The sequence below is a fragment of the Monodon monoceros genome, unplaced genomic scaffold (assembly GCF_005190385.1).
Source record: "Monodon monoceros isolate NGI ecotype Baffin Bay Population unplaced genomic scaffold, NGI_Narwhal_1 Super_Scaffold_7, whole genome shotgun sequence".
Lineage (NCBI taxonomy): Eukaryota > Metazoa > Chordata > Mammalia > Artiodactyla > Monodontidae > Monodon > Monodon monoceros.
This window is the reverse complement of record NW_021703784.1, coordinates 59,643,204-59,669,748: the sequence shown is the minus strand read 5'-3', so window position 1 is coordinate 59,669,748 and position 26,545 is coordinate 59,643,204. Positions and strand designations below refer to the sequence as shown.

At 38.3% G+C, this 26,545-nt stretch overlaps 2 protein-coding genes across 6 annotated transcripts in view; one reads left to right on the top strand and one right to left on the bottom strand.

Moving 5' to 3' along the window:
* ZNF215 (zinc finger protein 215) overlaps positions 1 to 26,545 on the bottom strand; it is a 193,123-nt gene that overhangs the window by 115,401 nt on the left and 51,177 nt on the right. The gene's annotated exons all lie outside the window — the stretch shown is intronic.
* LOC114886549 (interferon-induced very large GTPase 1-like) overlaps positions 9,974 to 26,545 on the top strand; it is a 30,628-nt gene continuing 14,056 nt past the window's right edge. Inside the window, exons 1-2 of one of the 2 annotated variants that reach the window (XM_029207129.1) lie at positions 9,974 to 10,069; positions 16,150 to 16,219. The gene's annotated coding sequence lies outside the window, so the exon portion shown is untranslated. The remainder of the gene's footprint in view (positions 10,070 to 16,149; positions 16,220 to 26,545) is intronic. The other variant, XM_029207130.1, reaches the window with a different exon arrangement.

Below are 26,545 nucleotides of genomic sequence, written 5' to 3'. Positions count from 1 at the left end.
AGAAGATGAGCAGATTCACCCCCACACAAACATACACAAGAGAATCAACTGAGTCAGAAACTCAAAGACAACCCATACAATGAAGAACATGCTCCCCTGCTCAGAAAGCCTGGAGCCAGGAATTCCACAAGGTGAATTCTATCTCCTACCCACTACAATCTTCTAACCCCCAGTGTCCTGAAGGTGGAGTGGAGGGAAGATAAAGAGAGACAGGTGAAAATCCAGGGAACCTAATCAGGAGACAGCTCATTGCTGCAGCCTTCTAACATCACCAGATACTACAAATGGGAAATGAATAGACTACCTGGTGACTCAAATATCACAATTTCTATACTTTATACTTAGAAAAACAGGTCAACTTCAACTTTTTCAAATGCTAGAGCCTTTATCTTTCCAAACTCTAACTTGGTTGAAAGGCAGCTGTCACTGGATCAATGTTTGAAAGTTTGTTTCCTTCTCAGAGATGTCCTGGGGTTTTTCAATTATGAAGTAAAGAAAAGAGTACAATATCTATTCACTTAAAGCCATATTTTAGACAAATGTTTTCTGCTCTAGCCAAAATCCCTACTGACAGTAAAAGTCGGCTTATTTCTGGGTACTGAGAAATGAAACAGAAATTCTGCAATGATTAACAAGGAAGAAGCCAAGTAAGAAATGTGAACATTTGTGTAAGACTGTTTTTGAATCTATGGATATTTTCTCCATTAAATGATTTAAATGACTGAGACAAACAAACATTACTTGCAAAGCCACGCTGAAGTTTCATTTCGGGGAAATGAGAAGCAGGGCAACATCTGGTCTGGTTCCACCCACTGCATCCTCTGAGCACAGAGGGACAGCAAAGACATATTCACAAATCGGAGCACAATTAAGCACAAGATAGTGAAGAAAAGCCTGAAAGGCATAGAACAAGTTATGTGGTCTCTTCCTTCTAGAGGGTCACGGAAGTTCAAATTACAAATACAAGAAAAGGGATCCTGTCTGCCCAGATGTGATCTTCAGGATTACAACCTGGTTTGAGTGTAGACTAAGATATAGACCATAAAATGAGGGATATATCTGCATTAACCCATACAGTATTGAACCAGGGAGGTTCAATAATGAAGCTAGGGACGAAGTGAGAGAGTAGCACTGACATATATACACTACCAAATGTAAAATCGGTAGCTAGTGGGAAGCTGCTGCATAGCACAGGGAGATCATCTTGAAGCTTTGTGAGGACCTAGAGGGGTGAGATAGGGAGGGTGGGAGGGAGGCTCAAGAGGGAGGGGATATGGGGATATATGTATACATATAGCTGATCCACTTTGTTGTACAGAAGACACTAACACAACACTGTACAGCAATTATACTCCAATAAAGATGTCAAAGAAAACAAAACAAAACAAAACACAGCATTCCTGTTTACTGTTATTTAACCAAGAGAAATGAAAACATATCCATAGGAAGAGTTATAATCTAATGCCCATTGCAGCTTCTTCGTGGTAACTTCAAACTGGAAATAACCTTCAGCTATCAAGAATTAATAGATAAACAAATTGTGGTATATCCATATAATAGAATACTCAGTAATAAACAAGCAAGCAAACAAACAAAAAACCAAACAGGTGATTAAAGAAACCACTGCTAAATGCAACCATAATGTCAAAAACAAAATGACGGAAGCCAGACACCATAAAATATGCACTATATGACTCAATTTAAGTGAAATTCTACAACAAACACAACTATAGTGATGAAAAGCAGATCAGTAGTCTCCTGGGGCTCTGGGTTGGGAGAGGTGATCCACTGCACAGGGGCAAGAGGGAAATTGTGAACGATGGAAATGTTCTATATTGTTATCCTAGTGGTGATTATGTGATGGAATATACTCATTAAGACTCATCAATTATGTACTTAAAATTGGTGAATTTTATTTTAAGAATTATACTTCAATAAAGTCACCTTCAAAAACAAAACAAAAAAATAATGAAGCTAAATATATCTGGCTGAAAAATCCTCATTCTTTTCTTACCATGATGATGCCACAGCAAAGAAGAGGGAAACAAAAAACAAAGCTTAACTGTTTGGTAGGGCCCTGTGCTAGGCCCACTAAACTTGTTATTCTATCTGTTTCTCTTAGTGAAACTTCTGCACAGTATTATCCCCCCATAAAGCTGCAGAAACTTCAGTTTAGAGAAGGACAGAGAGAAAAATCATCAATTCATTCAGAAATTATCTCCTGACCACATATTATAATCCAAGAGCTCTGCCAACTGCAAGCAGAATAAAAATGAATACAAGAGCATCACATCCTTAGTGGGAGTGACAAAGCACAGACGGACAAACAAAAATTACTAAAAAGATCACACAGCCACTTATAAAGTCATCAAAAAGATGAGGTCAGGTCAGAGGCAGAAAGAGAGAGAGACCTTAAGAAGTTCCCTTCAGGTGGATCTTTGGCTAGAAGATACTAAAAATTATATTCAGAATTCATAAGAGAATTTGACCAAATAATTATAAAGACCACCTGAAAGGATAATTTTATAAGAATATCCATTAAATAACAATTAAAAGATTAATAATGATGAGAAAATTGCTCACATTTTATGCTATATTACACTTATTTATAAAGCACAAGCAACTAAAATGGTATGCTATTAAGCAAAAGTTAAAAGATCACAGAATTCAGTGAAAAAGACCAAAAACAGAAATTTGATATAAGATAAAGTCAGCATTTCATGTAAGTACAGAAAGGAGGGGTGTTCAACAAATATGAGTGGAAAAAAATGGTATATCATTTAGAAAAATATTTGATAGATAATGACACATACTTTACATAAAAATCCAAATGTACAAAAATCCCATAGAAGTGACAAATATTTTGAGTAACTTATACTATTTCAGTGAGAAAGACCTAAAACCAAAACCAGACAATATTAAGGAAAATATCGACAGATCTGATTTCATATAAATTTAAAACTTTTACATAGCAAAAATAAAGCAAAACAAAAACAATTACATTTAAAGATACAACAGAAAAGAAAAAATATCTGCTGTATATAATAAAGACAAAATTTTGCCATCCTTAATATGTAGTTTATTTTAAAATGTATAAGTAAACATGAAAAAATAAACACATCATAGGATAATGGGTAGAATATTAAAATGCATAACCAAACAGCTGAAATAAAAAATATAAATAAATCTTAGATGTCATTAATATCCAAATAAGCTTAAAAAGAAACAAAATAAAAAGTTAACAGAAGTTAAAATAAATAATTATGCCACTGTTAACCAGCAAGTATGGAAATGGAAAAGTCTATATACTGCTGGTAGAAATATAAACTAGTACATTGGAGGACAATTTCATAATGTATATCAAAAGCCTTAAAAAAGGACATGACCTAACAGTTTTACTTCTAGGAATTTATTCTAAGTAAATATATAAACACATACAAGCTAATTATGGAAAGTACTTGTCATAGAATTGCACATAAAAACAAAATGTGAAAAACATTTAAAAGTTCATTACTTTGAGCTTGCTAAGAAGAAAAGTGGTCCATCTTTTCAACAGAATTTAATACAGAAATTAAGAAAAATGAGGCAACTCCTTGTACATCTACAGAGAAAAAATATGAGAACATATTAAATAAACAAAGTAAATTATAAATAGATGTATATAATATGATCCAATTTTGGTAAAATAAAGAAACTATTACTATTTTATATGTTCAAAAGTCATTGAGCCGCATTCTCTGTTCTAGCTACTATTCTAAAAGGTAGTGACTCAAGAGTTAAAACGAAGAAAAAGATAAAGTCCCTATTTTTATAAAACTTACATTCTAGTGGAAAGAGACAATAAATAAACAAGCAAATAAATAGCATGTTAGATGATGATAAGTGTTAAGAAGAAAAAATTATAGCAAAATAAAGAGGTTAATGAGTACTGGGCATAAAGGATTGCTATTTAATATAGGGTCATCAGGAAAGACTTTTCCGGGTACAGTGAAATATGAGCATAATTCTGAAGAAAGTGAAGGTATGACTGGGAAAAAAAAAATTCTTCAAACAGAATAAGAGCAAAGGCCCCAAGATGGAAGCATGCCTGAAGACCAACAAGGAAGCCAGTATAGCTGTAGCACACAAAAACAAGGGACAGAGTGGTCAGAGAGGAAACTGATATAGGGCCTTGTGGGACATTGCAAGAAATGTTACTTTTGCTAAGAGTGAGATGGGAAGCTCCTGGAGACTTCTAAGCAGAGGAGTGATATCTTGCTTTCAATTTAAAAGGGTCACTCTCCATACCGTGTGGAGAATAGACTGAGAGAGATGGGGTAGACTACAATGACAATGACAATACAAAGGAATGAGTTAGAAGACTACTGCAACAATCCAGGAAAGAGATGATAGCAGCTTCTATAAGGATGGTGGTTAGTGCTACACATGGTCTGTGGCCTGATTCAGGATATATTTGATGGTAGAACCAATAAGACTTGCTTGAATTGGATATGTAAACAAGATATCTGGGATAACCAGTTTGAGGGTTCAAAAATATTCCCCTAAAATGGTATCCCAAATTACATCAACTCCAAGTCTCTATTTGACCAAACTAACAAAAATCCTGGATCTGCTTCCCCCTCAATATGACCCCAAACCCAAGGGGTACCGTTAGTAATTAGTAATCTCTTCTAATGCTCTCAATATTCACTAATGGTACCAGAATGCAGTTGAATCCCTTTCAGAGTGAGCAAAGTCCACAACTGCTCCCATATTACTGGCAGCTATTCCCTAAGTCCATCCTTACCACTTCCATGGTGGCCACTCCTCCGAATTAAGCTTCTGACTTGATTGCCCTTTGCACTCCACCTGGCCATTCTGAAAATCCCTCAGGTTCTTCAAATAGGGGCCACCCTAAATCCCCATCCCCTACAAATTCTCTACATTTACTTTTCTAGATTCATATTGGTGTATATTTATCCTGGATTCTAGAGTATTCAATATCATCAATTATAAAAATTGTCATAATGTCTAGAAAGGCATAGGAGGTTCTCCTCTTGGCTTGGTGATGGAAGCTTCCTTGAATTCCATCTTCTGTTTTTCATAAACAGTTTCAATATCCCCATCTGAGGCTGAGATGGAGTTTACACTGGAGGGTCCTTTAAGCAGGACTTGAATGGGAAGAAGAGATGGAAAGAATTAATTTTTTGAGCCCCTACTTTAGGTTAAGCCCAGAATTGTCTCATTTCATCAATACAATGAAAAGTAGTAAGATGAAATGTTACTGAACTAAACTTGAGTCCACTAGCACTCGCATAGTAAAGCCAATCTATTGACATCAGGTTGTGGTGAAGGAATGTGCTGTGCTCATTTCAGGGCCACACAAGGAGTATGAGCAGTTAATGCTCAAAAGGTCCAAATTCTCCAATGGATTTCAGGAAAATCTTTTTTTTTAAGGCAAGGTGAGGGAGAGAATCACAGGTGCATGATCAGCTTGTGCATAATTCTCAGATTGGTTGAAGGTGAGGTAACAGGGTGGTGTCACAGGGGTTAAAATTGTCAATCTTCAGACTCCAGTCAGTCTGGGGGCCATGTGCTCACAGTCATCATGCAGTTAACTTCTTAAATCTGGTGGGTGTTTTATAGTATCTGCAAAACAACTCAGGAAGTTGCATCAGACACCATTATCTATGTACTTCAGGAGGGAACTAAAGATTCTGTGACTTTGCTATATGGCTGACCTACTGTTAGCAGTTCTCCTGGCCCAACTGCTATTTTTTTGTTACTACAAGTTTACATTCTTTCAATCATTAATTCTTGAGTCATGCCTCCTCAGGGGACTCCTGGGAGACTAAAGCTTTTCTACAAACAAGGCAGTTTGAGCACATGGGAGGGCAGGCAGTTCTGTCCTGGGAAGGCCTCATAGGGTCCAGCTTAGTTACTGAAAAACTGAAAGATTAAATGAGTGGCCCAACGTTGCATAATTAGAAAGTGGTGACAATGGAGTTTAAGTCCACTTTCCATATAAATACATGACTTCAAGGAGACTAATGTCTTTCCCTCTATGATATAGTGATTTATAATAAGAAATATATACTTGATCTTTGTCCCAGTTCCTGACACAGGGTTCTCCAAACTCATAAATTCCTAAGTTATAAGAGTGGTAGAAGTATATTTTGTTCTAATGAGGCAACTCTGGGTGGGCTCCTGGATGGGTGATGGTCACCAGAAAGACAAAGCCATGATTAGAAGTTTCATATTTTCAGGCCTCCACCCTCCATTCTCCAGAGAGGAGAGAGGGGTTGGAAATGAAATTAACAATAGATCAATATTATGTGTGATAGCCTCCATAAAATCCCAATAGCATGGCATTTGGAGAGTTTTCAGTTTGGTGAACACATCCACATACCAAGAGGGTGATGTACCCCAACTCCACAGAGACAGAATCTCCTGCACTCAAAACCCACCCAGACCTTTAGTAAACATAAGTAAGTGTTCCCTGAATTCCTTGAGCCACTCTAGCAAATACATCAAACCTGAAGAGGCGGTCTTGGGAACTTCTGATTTGTAGCCAAGTCAGACAGAATTTGAGGGTAACCTGGGGACCTACTACTTGCAATTGGCATCTGAAGCCAGCAGCAGTCTCCTGGGACTGAGCCCTTAAACTGTGGGATCCAACAGTATATCTAGGAAGATACATAGTGTCAGAATCAAGTTAAATTGTAGGACAACAGGCTGGTGTTGCAGAATTGCTTGCTGTGGGGAAAACCCTCCATGCATCTGGCACTGAAACAAAGGAAAACTGTGTTTTTACTAAAACACCTAGGTTATCTGAGTTTTCTTCCCCGTCTTCCTCTCTTTTGATGGGATTCAGTGAAGCTTGCCCCAAGATGTGCCACGCTGCCATGCAGATTATTTCCAGACAAGCAAGGTCCAAAAGACTCAGGAAGAACCTTGGAACTTCCACCTAACTGCCTAAGATAATTTAATATAGACAGACTGTTCCAGGAGGGAGATATCACTATAGATAACTATATAACACTATAGATAACTACAGTATATTATGAACGAGGAGTGGTAGACAGGGTAGTGGTAGCAAGGCCAGTTTGATCAAAGTCCTTCTGTATCCTATTCTCTCTAGATGGCCCAGTAAACATTTGTTTAACAAACATTAAATCTCTACATTTCCCTGTGAATCACCTTACTTCCCTTTGAAATCCCAGACCCCTACCTCCTTCTCCTTAGTCCTGTAAAATAAATAAATGTACCTCATCTTGCCTTACTGTCTTTCAAATTTCTCATGCTTATGTTAATCCTCCATATATATGTATTAAATTTGATTTTCTACTGTTAATCTGTCTTATGTCATTTTAATTATTTGACTAGGCAAAAGAAAGAAGAGGGCAAGAGGAGAAATACCACCCACCCCCTTTCTTCGTTGGCAAGTATCACCCACCAGATTTCAAAAGACTCCCTCAAAAGACATATTCTCTTAGCCAAAGATGAGCCAGCTAAAAGGAAAGGGTCAGGGGAAAATGCCAGGCAAGAGAGGCCCAGTGATCTCAGCTGCCCTTCTCTCTGTAATCAATGGATTAGAGATGGACTGGCCCATTCCTCAGGATTTTTAGCCGAAGCTGAAAGTAGGGCTGAAATTAGGGTGAAACAAGTGAGGCACCTAGAGTACAAAATTTAAGCACTCTCTCACTCTCAATTTCCATTCTACCCTGGGTTCCTCTCTTGCCTCACTCTAGTTTCAGTCCTGGATGGAACCCTGGGTGGATTACTGGCTCTCTCTAGTATCACTGCAGAGGTCTGGGTGAATTCCTTTTCCCTCAGTTTATTCAGAATAAGGCTAGAATTTTTCAAAGAGAACATAAGTTAAAAACTGGCAGTAAAAAAAGAAACAAAAAAGCCTAGAGAAAACATCTTTCAAAAAACATTCACTAATCATTTAACCGAAGTTCACGTTAAAAACAAACATTTCTTGGAATTGAGAGAAAACTAAAAGATGAAACCAAGAGTCTGTCCTCTGTATTGGGGGTTGACCTGGAGGAACAGGAGGTAACTGTGTGGTGAAATGAACCTGTTTGTGAATCTGATTTTGATTCTATGGGATTGCTTTAACTCCTTCATTAATTTACACATTTACTGAAATCTTAATCAAATTAAACACTGGAAGGAGCACTGCAGCTGAAGACACTCCACTTGATGTTTCTTGTTCTGACAGATTAGATCTTCAAACAAATTATGTGCTGGGGAAAAAAGAATTCATATTGAATGTCTGCTGCAGGCCAAGCACTGGGTGGGATTAACCTATCTCATTTTATTCTCATTAATGTATGTGAGGTGGGTAGTGCTACTGGCACAAATTCATTCCACCACCTGGCTGCTTCTCATTACTTAGGTCGCCCTCTCCACACTCAAGACGTAAGCAAACATAGCTAGTCACTGTTGGATCCCGGACTCAAATTAATGACTGACATTTAAACTCTTGTTTACTAGAAAACACCTACACTCCTATTCTAAAAGTAGGAAAAGTGAAGTCTTATTGCTAGCACACCATGCCAACTGCCCTTATACCTTCTTTGTGCCTCATGTCAACTCACTGAAATTAATATTATATAATATATATTAATATATAATATTATATATTAATATTATATACTAATATATTGATGTTATATATTATATTAATATATTATATATATTATAAAATATATATTAATATATATTAATATATAATATTAATATCCTCACATATAACTAAGGAAGCAAGCTCTGACAGATATGATAATTTCCTTATTCAGTCATCACACATTTTGTTCATCTATATGTTTCATGCACTACATCTGGGATATAATGATGAAGAAGACAGATCCCCCACAACTGGGACGAACACAGGGAGGTGGGATGTTTCAGGTTTGGGGGATGGGAGAAATCAGATAGACAAGCAACAGCTACAGTGCAGCACAACATGACAGGAGCATCATTAAGAGTGGTATAACTGCTCTGAGAGCACAGTGCAGAAGAGCTCAGTATAGGTCCATGTAGTGGAGATGTGCAGGTGTACTGGGAGTGGGAAGGGGAAATATGAAACAATGTGAGTAGAATTTCTAGAGGACCTGGGAAAAATGAGTATGATGTTCACCTCCAAGAAGACGTGTGTAGACATATAAAGCTTGAGACAGAAGAACACGGGAGCAGGAGGTACTGATCTACAAGCAAAATTATAATGAATTAAATGATGCAGTAAGATAATAATCAATGAAACAAAATGCTTTACATGGGATTTAGGTGTGAGAGAAAACAGTCAGATTTTTAACATTACTAAAAAGCTCTAATATAAAATATAGACAACTGTAAAATTCTCTTTCTCACCATAAACACACAACATGCTGTTAAGAATTTATCTCGCGGTAGTGTTGAATCATCCAAATCAGCTAATACAATGTTGGAAACATGGTTAATTTTCAAATCAACCACAAAAAACAAAACAAACAAACAAAAAGCAAGTTCTAGAGAGATCTTTTATAGGAAATAAAACCTAAGAAGTTTCATTAGCACTGAGAGCATGCTTCCTCTTTGTCCTTGGGTGACTTGAGAGCTAGAACAGTAAAGCAGTTAAAGCAACTTCCCTGAGGAAGACACTCGAATGTGCCCATGTCTCTTCTCCTAAATTCTTTCCCTATCCTGTTTCTCCCATGTTCTTTATCTGGTGTTCACCCCATTCCACCACTGATTCACACATGCATGCACACACATATACCAACATTAGTCTTCCATTTGCAGTTATTTTAACACCCAGGAATCACAATATAAACAAATAAATGAATTAATGAATAAATAAATAAGCAGGATTCCTTTAAATCAGCTGATTTCTTTTAAAGGGGGAAAAAAAACCAAAAGTGAAACCAGTTTTTCACTTCCTGTTTGGAGGATAAAATAAGGCCCTTTTACCACAGAGGCAGCTGAAATCTAGGCTGAAGATTTCAGTCAGCAAACTACCAGACTCCGGGAAAGAACCAGCTCTACTTTCTCTCTAATATCTCTGGAGCAACCTGAAGACAGGAGCTTGGCCTCAAGAAGACAGGTAGGTGAAGGAAAAGGACGGAAATGGGACAGACAAAGAGATACAATGACATACTCAGAGACTAAAATAAAAACAGAAATTGATGGAAACAGGCATAGGGACAGTCAGGGACACAGGCAGATTAAGGCATGCTAAGAACACAAATAGGAACCTGGCTTTCTCATTGTTCCAATAAACAGCTCCAAATCTGGGGGAAAGGGAGTACATTATCAAAACAAACAACTTGGTAATTTTTATTGTCAACTAAAAATAAATCTAGACTTAGGTAAAAAGAGACTATTTGAAAGGATTATTGCAATAGGGGAAAGAGACTATTGTAATAGAGAAAATAATCCAAACATAGAGCTTCAAGCATCTCAAAGGCCAGGCAGAAAGGAATATTCTTTTAGAGGAAAGGGTCAGCAGGCTAAGAAGAACACAGTATAGAGGGAGTGGGATAATCAGGGAATATTTTATCCTTAGGAGGGATCATTAAGGAGAGGTTGTATGCAGGGTCAGGAGGAGGGTGAGTCAAAGTTAAGGGGACTGAAAAGGAGAGAATTTTAACTAATGTTTAGTTTCCAATTGATCAGGGGGACAAACAGCTCAGTGAATCCTTTATGAGGCAAAGAATGGAATTTAAAGGGTCTGTGTCTGCTGCTATATTTAAAATAGGTAACCAACAAAGACTTACTGTATAGAAATAAATAAATAAATAAATTTAAAAGGTGGGGGGGCGTCTGTGTCTGGCGTCCCTATAAGTAATAAAGGGACACACAGATGAATTTATATAAGTCATATGGGGAAAGGTGGCTCTTTGCAGTAAACTAATTCTCAGAACACAAAAGCGTGGATGGATTTCTTTAACCATCACTGCTTTCCAGGAGTAAAGGACTCAAGAAAAGTTTAACTTTGTTATTATGATTCATGTAAGTAACAGGTGCTATGGTAAGCACAGAGAAGAGAGGAACAAACTCAACCTGGAAGAATAAAGGAGGGCTTCACAAATAAGGAGAAACCTGAACTGGGTTAGGAGCATAGTGTCCTGGGAAGTGCTCATGTAACATAATATTTTAGGGGAGGACACAATTTCCCTTCTAGATTTTTTGGCTGGTTTAATAACTGAGTTGACATAAAACAGATTAACAGGAGAAAATTAAGTTTAATTATATACTTACAAGATCCCCACCAAGACATGAAGACTCAAAGCAATCTGGCAGTTGAGGCATATATACTATCCCAAGCTAAGGAGAAGGAAGTAGGAGTGTAGGGCTTCAAAGGCGAGGAAGACATTTCACAAGATGAGAAGAGCAAATGATTGGTAAGCAAATGTTTGCCATGCCACGCAGGTACATCTTTCTGATATAAAAAGTTGTCTCTGGTAATAGCTCTCTCTGGTACAGGCCCTCTATATGATTCTTTTAGGCAGTTCAAGGAAAGGTAAAAAGTTTTCCTGGGGCTTCCCTGGTGGCACAGTGGTTGGGAGTCCGCCTGCCGATGCAGGGGACATGGGTTCGTGCCCCGGTCCGGAGGATCCCACGTGCTGCAGAGCGGCTGGGCCTGTGAGCCATGGCCGCTGAGCTTGAGCGTCCGGAGCCTGTGCTCTGCAACGGGAGAGGCCACAACGGTGGGAGGCCCGCGTACCGCAAAAAAAAAAAAAAAAAATTAAAAAAAGTTTTCCTGAGTCTGCTGGGTCTTAATTGCCTTCAGCTCAAAACAGTCCACATGCCAAAGTGGCAGATTTGGAGGTGGCATATTCTGCTCCCCCTCAACATAGGGTTAAGAAAACTGTGAGACTGAGGACAGATGACAGAGTATAGTTTCTAAGAGAAGTAAGTGAACTAGATGTTAGGAAAAGGAAAAAAAGTGGTTGTAAAAGGAATTGGGTTAATTGTTGCCAGATTGTGAGGGGTCTTGAATGCCAGGGCCCAGTAATTTGATCATATCATAAACCAATGAAGAGTTTTCAAGTTTTGTAAACAAGTAAATGACTTACCTACAAGTTTCAGGATGCAATGTGAAAGATGGACCACAACAAGGATTGAGATAACAGATTCAAGAGCTTCTCATACAGAGCAGTCAAACAAATAGAGCAAGCTAATGCCGAGCATTTAGTAAGTAACTAACAAGGACCACAGTTTAGGGGAAAAAGTAGGGAAAATGGGCTTCCAAGAAATAAAAGGTGCCCACATCACCATTTCCCCATCAAAAAGGAATGGATACCCCCAAATGGCTAGACTTAGGAATTCAGGATGAGTTTCTAACTGGATAAGCTGTTCAACACAGTTAATCCAACAAGTCCAAAGAGGAGCTAAAGGAATAATAAAATCTATAATAGGAGGCAGAGACTAAGAGGCAAGCTAAAACTTTATTACTTTTTTTTATTGAGCTATAATTCACATATAATATTATTCTGTTGTGCAACATGATTCCATATGTGTATATATTGCAAGATGATAACCAAAGTCTAGTTAACATCCATCACCACACAGTTATAGTTTATTTTTCCTTATGATGAAAAATTTTAAGGTCTTCCTCTTAGAAACTTTCAAATACACGATACAGTATTATCAACTATAGTCATCATGCTGCACATTAACATCCCCAGGACTCATTCATTTTATAACTGGAAATTTCAGCCTTTGTCCTTCACCCATTTTGCCCTCCCTCTCCCCCACCTCTGGCAACCACCAACCTGTTCTCTGTATCATTTAGTTTGTTTTTGGTTTTGCTTTGTTTTCGTTTCCATATGCAAGTAAGATCATATGGTATTTATCTTTGTCTGACTTATTTTACTTAACATAATGCCATCAAGGTCCAACCATGTTGTTACAAATGGCAGAATTTCCTTCCTTTTTTTTTTTTTTTTTGTGGTACGCGGGCCTCTCACTGTTGTGACCTCTCCCGTTGTGGAGCACAGGCTCCGGATGCACAGGCTCAGCGGCCATGGCTCACGGGCCTAGCCACTCCACAGCATGTGGGATCCTTCCGGACTGGGGCAAGAACCCGTGTCCCCTGCATCGGCAGGCGGACTCTCAGCCACTGCACCACCAGGGAAGCCCCCTTCCTTTTTTTTTTTTTTTACTGCTGTATAATATTCCATTAGAAATGTACCACATTTTCTTTATCCATTCATCCATCAATGGACATTTATGTTTTTTCCAACTTTGGTTATTGTAAATAATGCTGGAATGAACCTGGTGGGGGAGAGGGAGGATTTTTTCAAATTAGTATTTTCTTTTCCTTTAGATAAATACTCAGAAGTGGCATTGGTGGATCATTATATTTGACAGAAACTGGGAAAGGCTGGACACTACATAAAGAGTCTAAAGCAGCTCACGATTAGCAGCAGAGCCTTTGAATGCACATTCTCTAATTACATATCGAAAGCAGCCTCAAGTTACTCTCCATCCCATTATCTGCTTGTTTCTTTCCTAGCACTTAAAATAATCTGAAATTATTTTGCTTATTCAAATACTTACAAGTTTATGGTTTGCTTCCCTCCACTAGGGGTAAACACTGTAAGGGCAGGTATCTAACCTGCCTTATTCATCAATCAACACACAATACTTAAAACATTTCCCAGCATGATGATAGCCCTCAATAAATATGTGTGAAATAAATGCTGAAATTTTAAATCTTTGCCAAACTTCCAATCCATGGTACTTGTATGATCGAGTTCACTCAAAGGCACATTATCATGATGGGTACAGAGAGAAGAGATGGTCAACAAAGAGGAGCTCCCTAGATTCTTCTATTGTTTCTCTGATATCACTCTGCTTTAAACTTATCTGTAAATAAACCATATTTTTCATTTGTTTAATATTCAAACTCTTTATTCTAAGAATAGGAGAATATTTCCAGGATATATTAGAGTTGTTGTTACTGTTGTTGTTATTAATTCTGTACAACATTTGATGTATATTTTCATTATGGAGAATCAGGCCATACTGCCGCTCTGGGAAATATTCTTCTATTGTTTCTTTGATGATTTTTCTCAAACATCCTTTCTGATCTCTCCTTCTGAAAACCATATTAGACTCAGTCACATGTTGGCAGCATTTCTGGATCTAGCCTGCCTGTCTCATTAATGAGCTTTATAGCTCTTCATAGCCCTTTCCATGTCTTTATCCTTTGAAGTTAAATTCTTAAAGAGCCCTCAGTTGAACATTCTAGCATAGTAGTGGAACCTTCATGTGTATTCATTCAAATACTGAAACAGAAAGAACACTTCAGTTGGAAACTAAGAAGTAAAGAATCTCAAAGGAGATATCTTCATGTTCAGGCCAACAGGAATGGCAAATTTAGTTTTTTCACTCCCATCTTTTCTCCATTAAAAATGTCTCCTTAGAATAGGGCTGGGTTTTTTTTTTCAAAATATGATTGAACACTTGGTAGCATTTATAAAATTAAAGTTGGGGGGTTTATAAAAACCATAGTTCCTGATCAATAAGCTAGACATCCCATGTCAGATTCCCTGTGAGTGGGGCTGGGAACCCACATTTTTAAGATGTCCTCAGGTGATTATTATCCAAAATAAAGACTGAGAACAACTACTTTGAAAGATTAACTCATACTTTTAACTTTAAATTGGTTTAAAACCAAGTCCAGTTCGATCAGTCAGGCGAGTGAGGACATTACAATCCTTAACACCTCCATTAATTTGCTGCAATTTCTGCCTTCTTTAAATCTATCTCTATAATTTGGCATTCAAATAGACCAAAACTGTATGATAAGCTAGGTGGAGAAATCATTGTCAAAATCTTTCCAGCACCACAAAGTATGGGCAAATAATCTACCTCTTGGCCACAAGTCCTTCACTGTAGGCAACACTGAAGTAGACAAGAACTAAAAGACATCTTTTCTTCTCCTCATCCTTCTTCCTACTACCCATATCTCTACTTCTCTTTCATTGACACAACCCCAGTATCAGCTCTGAGGCACACAAAGCTACAAAGAATGGCTTGTTGCCTTGGGAAGCTATTGGAACAAGTGCCTTATACACAGCCCTCAGATATACACACATTTTACATGTATTTTTCTTAGATAATAAGTCAGTGAAAAGACACAACATGGCCTTGAACAAGGATGTAAGTCTTCGACTGTTAATAGATCCTTGCTGGAACTCACAAAGTTGAATTTTTATGTGACTTCAAGGATTTCTTCCCAGACACTCTAGACAGGGGTGGGAAGGAGGGATCCTGGTATACACCTTAACTGTAAAACTGATTTACTTCTGAGGAAAATACTAGTGTGTCTGGACCTACATACACCTAGTAAAGGCCACTGCATTAGTCAGCAGAGATCATTTTGTTAGGTTACATAAATACCAGGGACTCAGTCTTTAGCAAGGACTAAGTATATGGATTGATTTCCACAATACACTTTCTCTAGTCAATACAAAGTCTTACTTGTACCATTCTGCTTAGTGAGCAAAGGTTGTGTCCACTGTGGTATAAACCAATGCTCCCAAATCACTGGCAGATCATCTCCTAATGTGGGGATATATCCATGGTCTGCTAGCTCCCTTCCGGGAAGGTCATCTTGAAAAATGTCTTCTGACACATTCAACTCCTATCCAATGCCCAGCAGACTTACTCATGCAGAGTGAGAAGAGCCTGACAGTGTAACAGGACACACAGACTCCCCAACTCCAGTGTCAGGACAATATCTGTCCAAATCTGAACCAGCCTGTCCAGTGGAGACAATCATTGAGGAGTCTGCCCTCCTCCCTATGTGCCTTTGTCTGTGCCCTTGAAATGACAGCTATGAGAATTCTAGCTCAACAGGCTTAGTCCTAAGTCTTAGAAAGAAAAAGCAGCTGCAGCTACTGTCCTACCCTTTTGGTTCCTTCCTAACCTATTTGGAGGTCAATGGCTATGGGATTTCAAAGGTTGAAGAGGCTTTCTTTGGGTTACAGTCTCCCACATTTCCTAAAGGAAAGAGACTCCTCGTTCTGAGACAACAAGAAAATAACTAAAACATTAGCAGAAAAGAGACACAGCATCTCCCTTAACTTTCAGTCTACACCAAAATGATGAAAGTTATTTTCCATGTTGCAGCAATTTCTATGGCTAATATTTCCCATTATCTCATGGCAGAAGCACCAGGAGACAGGAAGCCACCTCTGAAAGTTAACCTTCAGGATCAGCATTCCTGACTGCAGCTGTGGTATGTAGTTTCTAGTTAAAATTAAAAAAGAAAGAAAGAAAAAAGCATGGCCTTAATTTAGACCCTTCTGTCTTGACTGATCCTTTCATTCTCCAATGTATGTAAGCTTCCCAATCTTTATTGTACTTGATATATTGTCATCAAACCCTATATTTATGCTCCCTGGAGTGGTGGGTCTGCCATTCTACTTTCAGTTTTCATGGTCTCCTGCAGATTAGAGCCTGCTCCTCTACCTTGGGGAGCTTCTCATTTTCCTACATGTCCATTCCTGGTCCTGTAGGATCCTATGGCCCTTGGGCCTTCTTCATCCCATTCGAGCAGGCCTTGTCTCTTTTCATGATCTTTTCACCATTACACTTGCCACTTTTCTGGTTACTTTGGTTCCTAGGCCAATCTTAATTAGATATCCTCTCTGAAAATTTGCCTCTACCACCTGGAATAGGTGTAGGCACCAAATGAACTCCATGTACAGAATAGCTCAGCTGCAATCCTGAGCCACCTAAACTCCAAGTCCCTTTGGCCAACTAAAAGGATGTCTTGAAGGTTATATGTCTCCCCAAATAACAGCCATCCTACTTGTTTCCACGGCATACACTCCCTGGGCTATGCTTCCCTTAATTCCTTTCCTACACTCTACCTTGATGCACTGAAAAGTTCCCTGGAACCTAATCTTCATATGTATTCCTTCTAAGTTCTCTGGTTTAGCTCTTCAAGTCCCCACTAACAGCTCCTCTCTCCAGATTTTCCTAAAATGTGAGGCATACTCTTATTACTAGGAGAATCAGATTCTCCCTTGGCTTAGTGGTGGAAACCTCCTTTAGGTCCTCCTCCCCTTCAGTGGGATTTACCTCATTGAGTCCCACATCCCTTTGGGCACTGAGACTGTGGTTTCAACAGGGCTTTAAAAACATTAAATGATAGGAGGAGTTAACATTGATTGAACCCTTAGAATAGGTCAAACACTGGGCTGAGCATGTTACATATTTTGTCACTTGGCACACAGATGAGGGTAGCTCCATGATTCGAGGCCTATGTAATGCCCTGCCCCTGCTGCTAGCTAATAGAATGTAGCATAGATGAAGGAATTTTTCAGATGAAATTAAGGTCCCAAATCAGTTGATTTTGCATTAACCAAAAGGAATATTAACCTGGCTAGGCTTGACTTAATCAGGGAAAAGACCTTAAAGAGCGACTCGGCCTTTCCTTAGAGATAATTTTCCCTCCCGCTGGCTTAAAGAAGTAAGCTACCATGTTGAAGGAGGGCTTACAGAAAAGATAATGTGGCAAGGAACTGTGGACAGTCCTAAAATCATAAGGAGATGAATTGTGTCAACATGTATAAGCTGAAAGCAGCTTTTCTCCAGTTGAGGCTCTAGATGAAAATACAGCTCAGTCAACACCTGGAGTGCTGCCTTGTAAGACCTTGCGCAGAGGACCCAGCTAAGCCATGTCAGACTCCTGACAGAAATTGCGATATAATGTGTGTGTTTTTTAAGATACTAAGTTTGTGGCAATCTATTATACGATAATATAAAAATAATACAGATTTTGGTGCCTAGAAGTGGTACCTAAAACTTGGGAACAGCTTTGGAATCAGGCAAGTGAGCAGAAGCTAGAAGAACTTTGAAGAGCATGACATAGAAAGCCTATATACCTTCGACAGACTGTTAGAAGAAATCCAGACTTTAGGTATCCTGCAGTGAGGGCTCAGAAGAAATTGAGGGACATGTTATTAGAAACAGAAGGAAGAGGATTCTTGTTATGTAGTGATAGAAAGCTTAGCAAAATTATGTCCTGGAGTTATGTACAAGGAAATACTTAAAAGCTGGTTTTATACTTAGGGAGACTTCCAAGTAAGGTGTTAAAAGTGCCTCCTGATTTCTTCTTGCTGCTTATGATAAAATGTGAGAAAAGAAAGATAAATTGGGGAAAGAACTGTTAAACAAAAAGGAGCCAAGGCCTTACAATTTTGAAATTTCTCAGCCTCTGCAAAGGGCAAAACCCATTAGAATAAAGAGATTCACAGTCTTGAATCTCTGTTGATTATGATTGTACAACCTTTTCCTAAAACCTCAGAAAGATTAAAAGGTAAAGGAATCAGGCACAAAAATGGTCCTTTCAAGAAGATAAGCGTTTGCCTCACAGATATCAACCAAATTAGAAGTCCTCTAGGAAGCTTAAGGTCACTGTTCCCTACTATCTCAGCGGGAGGCCAAGGCTTTGGTCACTGTTTCCTACCATCTCAGTGGGAGGCCAAGGGTTTTCCAGAAGGGTTTGTCTGGAAAAGAACCATAGAAGTGGCTTTTGTCTATAGGAGTGAACCCCACTGAAATCTATAGAAGATCCACAAAGTTCTTGAGAAAATTTGTTCAGCAGAAACACTGCTAGCTGTTGTTGGATGGAGAGTCTGTTTACGTCTATCAGATCTAGCTGGTTACAGTGTTGTTCAACTACCTTGTTTCCTTACTGATCTTCTACCTAGTTGTTTTTATCCATTATTGAAAGTACAGCAATGAAATCTCCAACTATTATTTCAGAACTGTCTATTTCTGTCTTCACTTCTCAATGTTTGCTTCCTATGGTTTGGAGTTCTGTTGTTAGGTTCATAGGTTTATAAGTTTTATATCTTCTTGATGGGATGTCTAGCTTATTGATCAGGAACTATGGTTTTTATAAACCCCCCAACTTTAATTTTATAAATGCTACCAAGTGTTCAATCATATTTTGAAAAAAAAAACCCAGCCCTATTCTAAGGAGACATTTTTAATGGAGAAAAGATGGGAGTGAAAAAACTAAATTTGCCATTCCTGTTGGCCTGAACATGAAGATATCTCCTTTGAGATTCTTTACTTCTTAGTTTCCAACTGAAGTGTTCTTTCTGTCTCAGTATTTGAATGAATACACATGAAGGTTCCACTACTATGCTAGAATGTTCAACTTCTATCAATATTTAGTGTTCTTCCTTGTCTCTTGTAACAACTTTTGACTTAAAAGTCTATTTTGTCTGATCTTAGCATAGATACCTCAGTTCTCTTTTAGTAACTACTTGCCTGGAGTGCCCTTTTCTATCTTTTCACTTTTGTCCTATATGTCTTGGATATAAAATGAGTCTTTTCCAGACAGCATATAATTGCATTTTGTTTTTCACTCTATTACGAGAATATTTACCTTTTAATGAAAGAGTTTAATCCATTTACAAAAATTACTGATAAAGAAACACTTATTCTGCCATTTTGCTTTGTCTTTTATATGTTTCATATCTTTTTTGTTCCTCAAGGTCTCCATTAACTGCCTTCTTTTGTGTTTGATTGTTTTGTAGTGTATGATTTTGATTCCTTTCTAATTTCCTTTTCTGTATATTTTAAAAGTTATTTTAGCATTGGTTGTCCTGGAGCTTACAATTAGCCTCTCAAACCTGTAACAATCTATGTTGAATTCATATCACATTAGCTTCCATAAGTATATAAAAATTCAGATCCTACACTGCTCCATCCCTCCTCCCCTTTATGTTGTTGCGTCACAAATTACATCTTTCTACTTTGTGTGCTCATTTAACATAGATTTATCATTATCATTTTATTCATTTGTCTTTCAGTCAAATTGGGAAAGAAAAAGGAGTCACAAATGAAAAATACAATAATACTGGCTTATATATTTCTTTACCTGTGTTATTTTTTCATGTGGCTTCAAGTTACTGCCAAGTGTTCTTTCATTTCCACCTGAAGGACTCCCTTTAGCATTTCCTGTAGGACATATCTACTAGTGATGAACTCCCTCAGCATTTGCTAATCTGGGAATGTCTTAACTTCTTCTTTATTTTATTTATTTATTTTTGCGGTACGCGGGCCTCTCACTGTTGTGGCCTCTCCCGTTGCGGGGCACAGGCTCCGGACGCGCAGGCTCAGCAGCCATGGCCCACAGGCCCTGCCGCTCCGCGGCATGTAGGATCTTCCCGGACTGGGGCACGAACCCGTGTCCCCTGCATCGGCAGGCGGACTCCCAACCGCTGCGCCACCAGGGAAGCCCTCTTCTTTATTTTTGAATGATGGTTTTGCCAGATATAGGATTATGGGTTTTCTCTTTCTTTATGTACTTTAAATATGTCATCCCACTGCCATCTGGCCTCCATGGTTCCTGCTAAGAAATCCAGTCTTTTTCTTACTGAGTCTCCCTTGTATATGACAGTCACTTCTCCATTGCTGCTTTCAAGATTCTCTCTTTGTCTCTGGCCTTTAAAAGTTTTATTATAAAGTGTCTCAGTGTGGACCTCTTGTGTTTTTCCTCCCTAAAGTTCACTGAGCTTCTTAAATGTGTAAATTCATGTACTTAATCAAATTATGACTTTTTGGGCATAGTTTCTTCAAAATTCTTTTACATCATTTCTCTGTCTTGTTCCTTATACAACTTCCATTATCTGTATGTGGTATGCTTGATGGTGTCCCACAGGTCTCCTAGGCTCTCTTCATTTTTGTTCACTCCTTCATCTTTATGTTCCTCAAACTGGATAATTTTAAATGACCTATTTTCAACTTCTCTGGTTTTTAATTCTGCCTGCTGTAATCTGATGTTGAAATTCTTAGTGAATTCTTCATTTCAGTTATTGTAATTTTTAACCCCAGAATTTGTTTGGTCCCTTTTTATAATTTGTATCTCTTCAGAGATATATACTATTTGGGGCACATCATTCCCCTGGTGTTATTGAATCTTTGTCCATGATCTATGTTAGCATTTTGAGCATATTTAAGCCAGATGAATTAAAGGTCTTGCTGAATACCTTCTATGACTTGATTCCTCATGATAGTTTCTATTCATTTTTCTGTGAATGGGTCATATTTTCTTGTTTCTTTGCACGTTTTAAAATTTGTTTTGTGGGAAACTGAACATTTTGAATGTTATAATAAAGTAACACTTGAAATCATAATCTTTCTCGTGCTCAGGGTTTGTTTTGGTTTGTTCCTGTGGGTTTTGGTTATATGTTTAGTACTTTTCTACCTTTTTCTCTAAAGATATTTGTGGTTTGCGCTCTCTGAAATGTGTTCTTTAGCTTATCATGAGCTTCTGTGTTGACTGAGATTTTTTTGCCTAAAGACAAAACAAAAAACAAACCAACAAACAAAACAAAAAACACCTCGCTTTGCATACTGGCTCAGTGTTTAGCATTCCTCCAATGCTTAACCTGGCCCTTTACAACTCTGCTTTAGCCTTCACTTTCTGCTTCTGAACCTAAGGATCATTTAGAGGTATAAATCCTACATACAGGGAACTTTTTACTGTTCCACTTCCACACAAAATCTCTCTCACCAGTCTTTCCTACCAAGTTTCAGCATGTCTATTATTTGTCTCAACCTTAACATCTTCCCCCAGACAGTAGGGGTTGTCCATTTACCTTTCTTGTTTGCAAGGAATGCCCTCCACTTGGCTGCTTTTGTGCCCTGAAGCAGCTCTGTGCTACACAAAACTGCCTTTCGTCAGTCCTTCAGATAGTCCCCAGAGGGCTCCAAATAGACAAACACAATTCTCTGAGATCAAGGTCTGCTCTTCTCCCTTTGAAATCAAGGACAAGGGTCTCACAATGGGAACGTGGGCTGATATCTTCAAGATTCCCTCAAGCAGGGGAGGAAGGTGGCCCAAAGGCAAGTAAAAATGCCACAACACTCCCCTACCATTTTTAAGTTGCCTTTTTCTTGATCAGCGGATACTTGGTTACTATAGACCTTTGATTATTTTCCAGATTTCCAACAAAGTTGATTCTGATGTTTTTTCTCTTGCTTGTTTATTGTTTCAGTAGAAGGATGCGCCCTTGGAGCTACTTATCCTTTCATATTTGCGGATGTGCTCCTATATAATTTATTTTTCATAATGGCTGTGCTTAATAACTGCCTTACAAAATTCCTGAACATTTGACATTTGGTTCTCGTTAGTCAGTATAGGCTGGTTCCATCATACCGTGAAATATGGTCACTGAGGGCATAACAGAGGTTTACAGAGGTCTCTGAGAAAGCACTGAGAGCATGTCTATAAGAAAGGTCTCCCAACCCAGCCAAGAACTGAAGGCCTATGATTGAGATTTTATTCCTCCCTAAAAACGCTCTTGGATTCTTTTCTAACCCTTTTATCAACTATTCTTCTCCCCTACACCTAACCCATTTCTGATCTCAATGAGAGCTTCTCACAAAAGATAGACCCTTAGCCACTCTAACTCTCAGTAATCAGAGCTCCAGAAGATTTTAGGCACCTTTCAGCAGGCAAAGTAATAAAAGACTGCAGTATCACCATATGATAAATGTCAAATAATATTCTAAGTCAAGCCTTTGTAGAAGAATATGCATGAACCAAAATTTCTCAGGCTCTATTATAATTTTAGACATCATAATTATAGTTATAATTAGGGTCACAGTATGTAAAAACAGCACTGGCCAGGCAGAAATGTTTATTTCTAGGAAGTTAAAGCAACTTAGATAAAATTAAAATTCTGTTGCAAGAATGAAGTTGAGACAGGATCTATAAGACATGGCAACATTTCTTTATGTGGAAAAGTTTTCCATCATTGCCAAGGCACTGCTGACTTAAAAAGAAAAAAAAAACTATTGTTTCTGGGAAATGAGAGAGAGAGAGAGAAATAAAACTGAAAGCCTTTCCACAGCAGTTGGTAGGAGTGAAGGAAGGTGATGAATAGGGCTTATATGTGTGATGCCCCACCCAGGGGCACTCACACTCAGACCCATACAGGACAACCCACCTTATAATCAGTAGTCCTCTTTTTATGATAATTTTTAAACTTGAGTCATTATTAAACACATAATTCAAGATCCTTGAGTCTTTGCAAGATATAACACACAGTAAAAAGTTTTTCTTTTTTTTTTTTTTTTTTTACTTCCTTATCTTATTTTTAAATCAGACCCTGTGCTACACAGGAAGCCAAAGCCTAAACTAAAAGCAGTCAGCCTTAACTCTAAGAGACTCAGGGAAAGAACCCATTCTATATGCATATATCTCTGGAACAATTTGAAAACAGGAGCTTGGCTTAAAGAGACAAGTTGGTAAGAAAGAAGGGAAATGGAAGAGAAAGGGGTATAAGAATTGACACAGAGACTGAAAAAGAAACAGCGATGAAAAAAGTCAAAAGGAGCAGAGACTAAAAACAGAGACACAAGGATAGACTATAAGACTTCTTAAGATCAAAACATGAATTTGACATGGTGGTTGATGCATAATAGCTACAAGTGTGGGAAGAAGGGGAGTACACGATCTAAACAGGTAATTTAAGAAACAGTTGGAGGGCTTCCCTGGTGGCACAGTGGTTAAGAATCCGCCTGCCAATGCAAGGGACACAGGTTTGAGCCCTGGTCTGGGAAGATCCCACATGCCGCAGAGCAACTAAGCCCGTGCGCCACAACTACTGAGCCTGCACTCTAGAGCCCGGGAGCCACAACTACTGAGCCCACGTGCCACAACTACTGAAGCCTGCGTGCCTAGAGCCTGTGCTCCGCAATGAGAGAAGCCACCGCAATGAGAAGCCTGCACGTTGCAACAAAGAGTAGCCCTCGCTTGCCACAACTAGAGAAAGCCCGTGTGCAGCAACAAAGACCCAATGAAGACAAAAATAAATTTAAAAAAAAAAGCTTTAAAAAAAGAACAGTTGGAAAATCTATATAATATATATATAAGTACAAGGTGCTATTGATAGCTCAGAAAAGAGAGCTATGTACTCAACCTAAAGATTAATGAAAGGCTTCACAAATAAGGAGAAACTTGAATTAGGGCAGAAGGAATATAGAACCCCTGGCAGAAATGGTGGGGAGGAAAGGCTCATCCAGGGTAATATTTAGAGTCAAGAATGCCATGAGAATGAAGGAAGATGGCAGAGTGTGGTTTTTAAGGGAGAGAGTGAGGTAAGTATTAGGAAAAGGAAAAGGAGTGGTTGTGAAAGGTATGGTAGAGTATGATTCTTGTTAAAGTATAAAGGCCTTGAATGATAAGCCATTTTAATTTTATAACGAGACAATGTAGAATTTTCAGTTTTCTAAACAAAACATGATTTAAATTTGGATGTCAAAAGGATGACTCTGGATGCAATGTGGAAAAGGAATTACAAGAGAGGAAAAAAATTATTGAATATACCAGAGCAAAGATGAAGGCCCAGTGGCAGTGTGTATATGGAATAGGTAATAGACTCATGAGCAAATTGATACAGGTGATATATAGGATAATCTATGCCCAATATATAGTAGATGCCCAAAAATGAAAAGTTATAGATGGAAAACTATGAAATAAGGTGTCCAGAAAACAAATGTGCCCATACCACTCTCCCCTCATTATCATTGGGGGATATATGTGGTCTAAAGGTGAATCCAGACAGGAGCCAGAACTGGAAATGAGTCTGTAATTAGTATGAGACATATTCCTACCCACAGAAGTTAATCCAACACCACCAAACACCAACACCAAGTACAAAGTGAAAGAACTGGATCACAGATAGAAAGTGGGCACCCAAAACCAAACGCAACTCTAAGAGAAACTAGAAAAGTTAGAAACAAATGAGGAATGCCTCAAAAGATTCCCATGATTAGCATCAGAACTATCTACATTTCATGACACCTTATGCATTCTCTAGAGAATCAAGAAGTAAAGTCATCTAATGAGGATTAGGGCTCCAATTAAAGCTCTGTTTCTCCCTCCTCCTAGACTACTCTCATCATTTCCTTCCTCCTAGACTGATGCAGAACCCTCTCTGACCATGTCTTATTCATGCCTATAACCCCATTTTTGAGCAGAACACCTGGCACATAGTCTATGATATGTACATGGGTTTGAACTGGATGGAAAAATTTGAGAATATGATGTCTGACTGTAGTGAGCTAAAGAGAGACAGAAGTCAAAGGTGATGATTTGGAACCTGAGACACTGGAAAAATTAAAATAGGATGAGTGTGATGGGAAAACAAAAGGAGGGAGAGGTTTGAAAATCAGGTGATGAGTGCAGTTGGGACATCCTGTTTTGATCCAACTTCATGGGGAGTTCTGGCTGGTGAAGACCACATCTCTGTCTTAGGCTGATCCCTAGATTGGCTCTCCAAATGCATGTCTTCATGCCCTCATCCAGGTATTCAACTTTCTTCTCCTCTCCCCTCAACTATCCACCAACAATCCCCAAACACGTGGCTGTCCCCTGCCCAGCCTAAAGGCTTTCTACAACTCATTAGCGACACAATGAAAACATGTTGTGAGCAGTGTTCTACATGGGGACATTAGGTTGGGTTGCTAATCATATTGTTCGAGTTCTCTTTGTATTTACTTATTTTTTCTTGGTTTGTTTTATCAGGTACCAAAAAACATACTAAATACTAAACCTTTCCCAAAGTAGTTGTGGATTATCAATTTCACCAAGTAATTCTGTAAACTTTGCTTTATTTTTATTGAACTTATTTTTTAGAGTGCTTTTAGGTTTACACATAAATAAGCAGAAGTTACAGAGATTTCCCATATACCTCTTGCCCCCGCACGTGTCATCTCCTGCATTATCAACATCCCCCAACAAAGTGGCACATCCGTTACAGTGATGAACCCACATTGAAAAATCAATTATCACTCAGAGTATGAAGTTTACATAGGTCTTGCACATTCTATGGGTTTTGAAAAACGTCTAATGAAGTGTAATGAACCCTTAAATATACAGAATAGGTTCACTGCCCTAAAAATCCTCTGTGCTCCTCCTACTCATTCTTTCCTTGTAACCACTCATCTTTCTGCTGACACCATAGTTTTGTCTTTTCCATAATGTCATACAGTTGGAATCATAAAGTATGTAGGTAGGCATTTTAGTCTCACTTTTTACGCTTAGAAATATACTTTTAAGTTTCCTCCATGTCTTCTCATTTTTCATTTAATTTCACTTCATTCTTTTCATTTTTTTTAGAACTGAATAATATTCCATTGTCTAGATGTACCACAGTTTATTATCCATTGACCTATTGAAGGATATCTTGGTTACTTCCAAGTTTTTGAAATTATAAATAAAGCTGCTATAGACATCTGTGTGCCAGCTTTTGTGAGGTATAATTTAGGTAAATACCAAGGAGCATGATTGCTAATCATAAGGAAAAAGAATATTTGGTTTTGTAAGAACGAACCAAACTGACTTTCAAAGTAGCTATTCCGTTTGCACTCCCAGAAGCAATGAATATGAGCTTCTTTCATGCCAGACCCTTGTCAGCAATTGGAGTTGCCAGTGATCTGGATTTTGGCCATTCTAATAGGTACTTAGGCATATCTCATTTTATTGCACTTCATGGGTATTGTGTTTTATTACAAACTGAAGGTTTGTGGC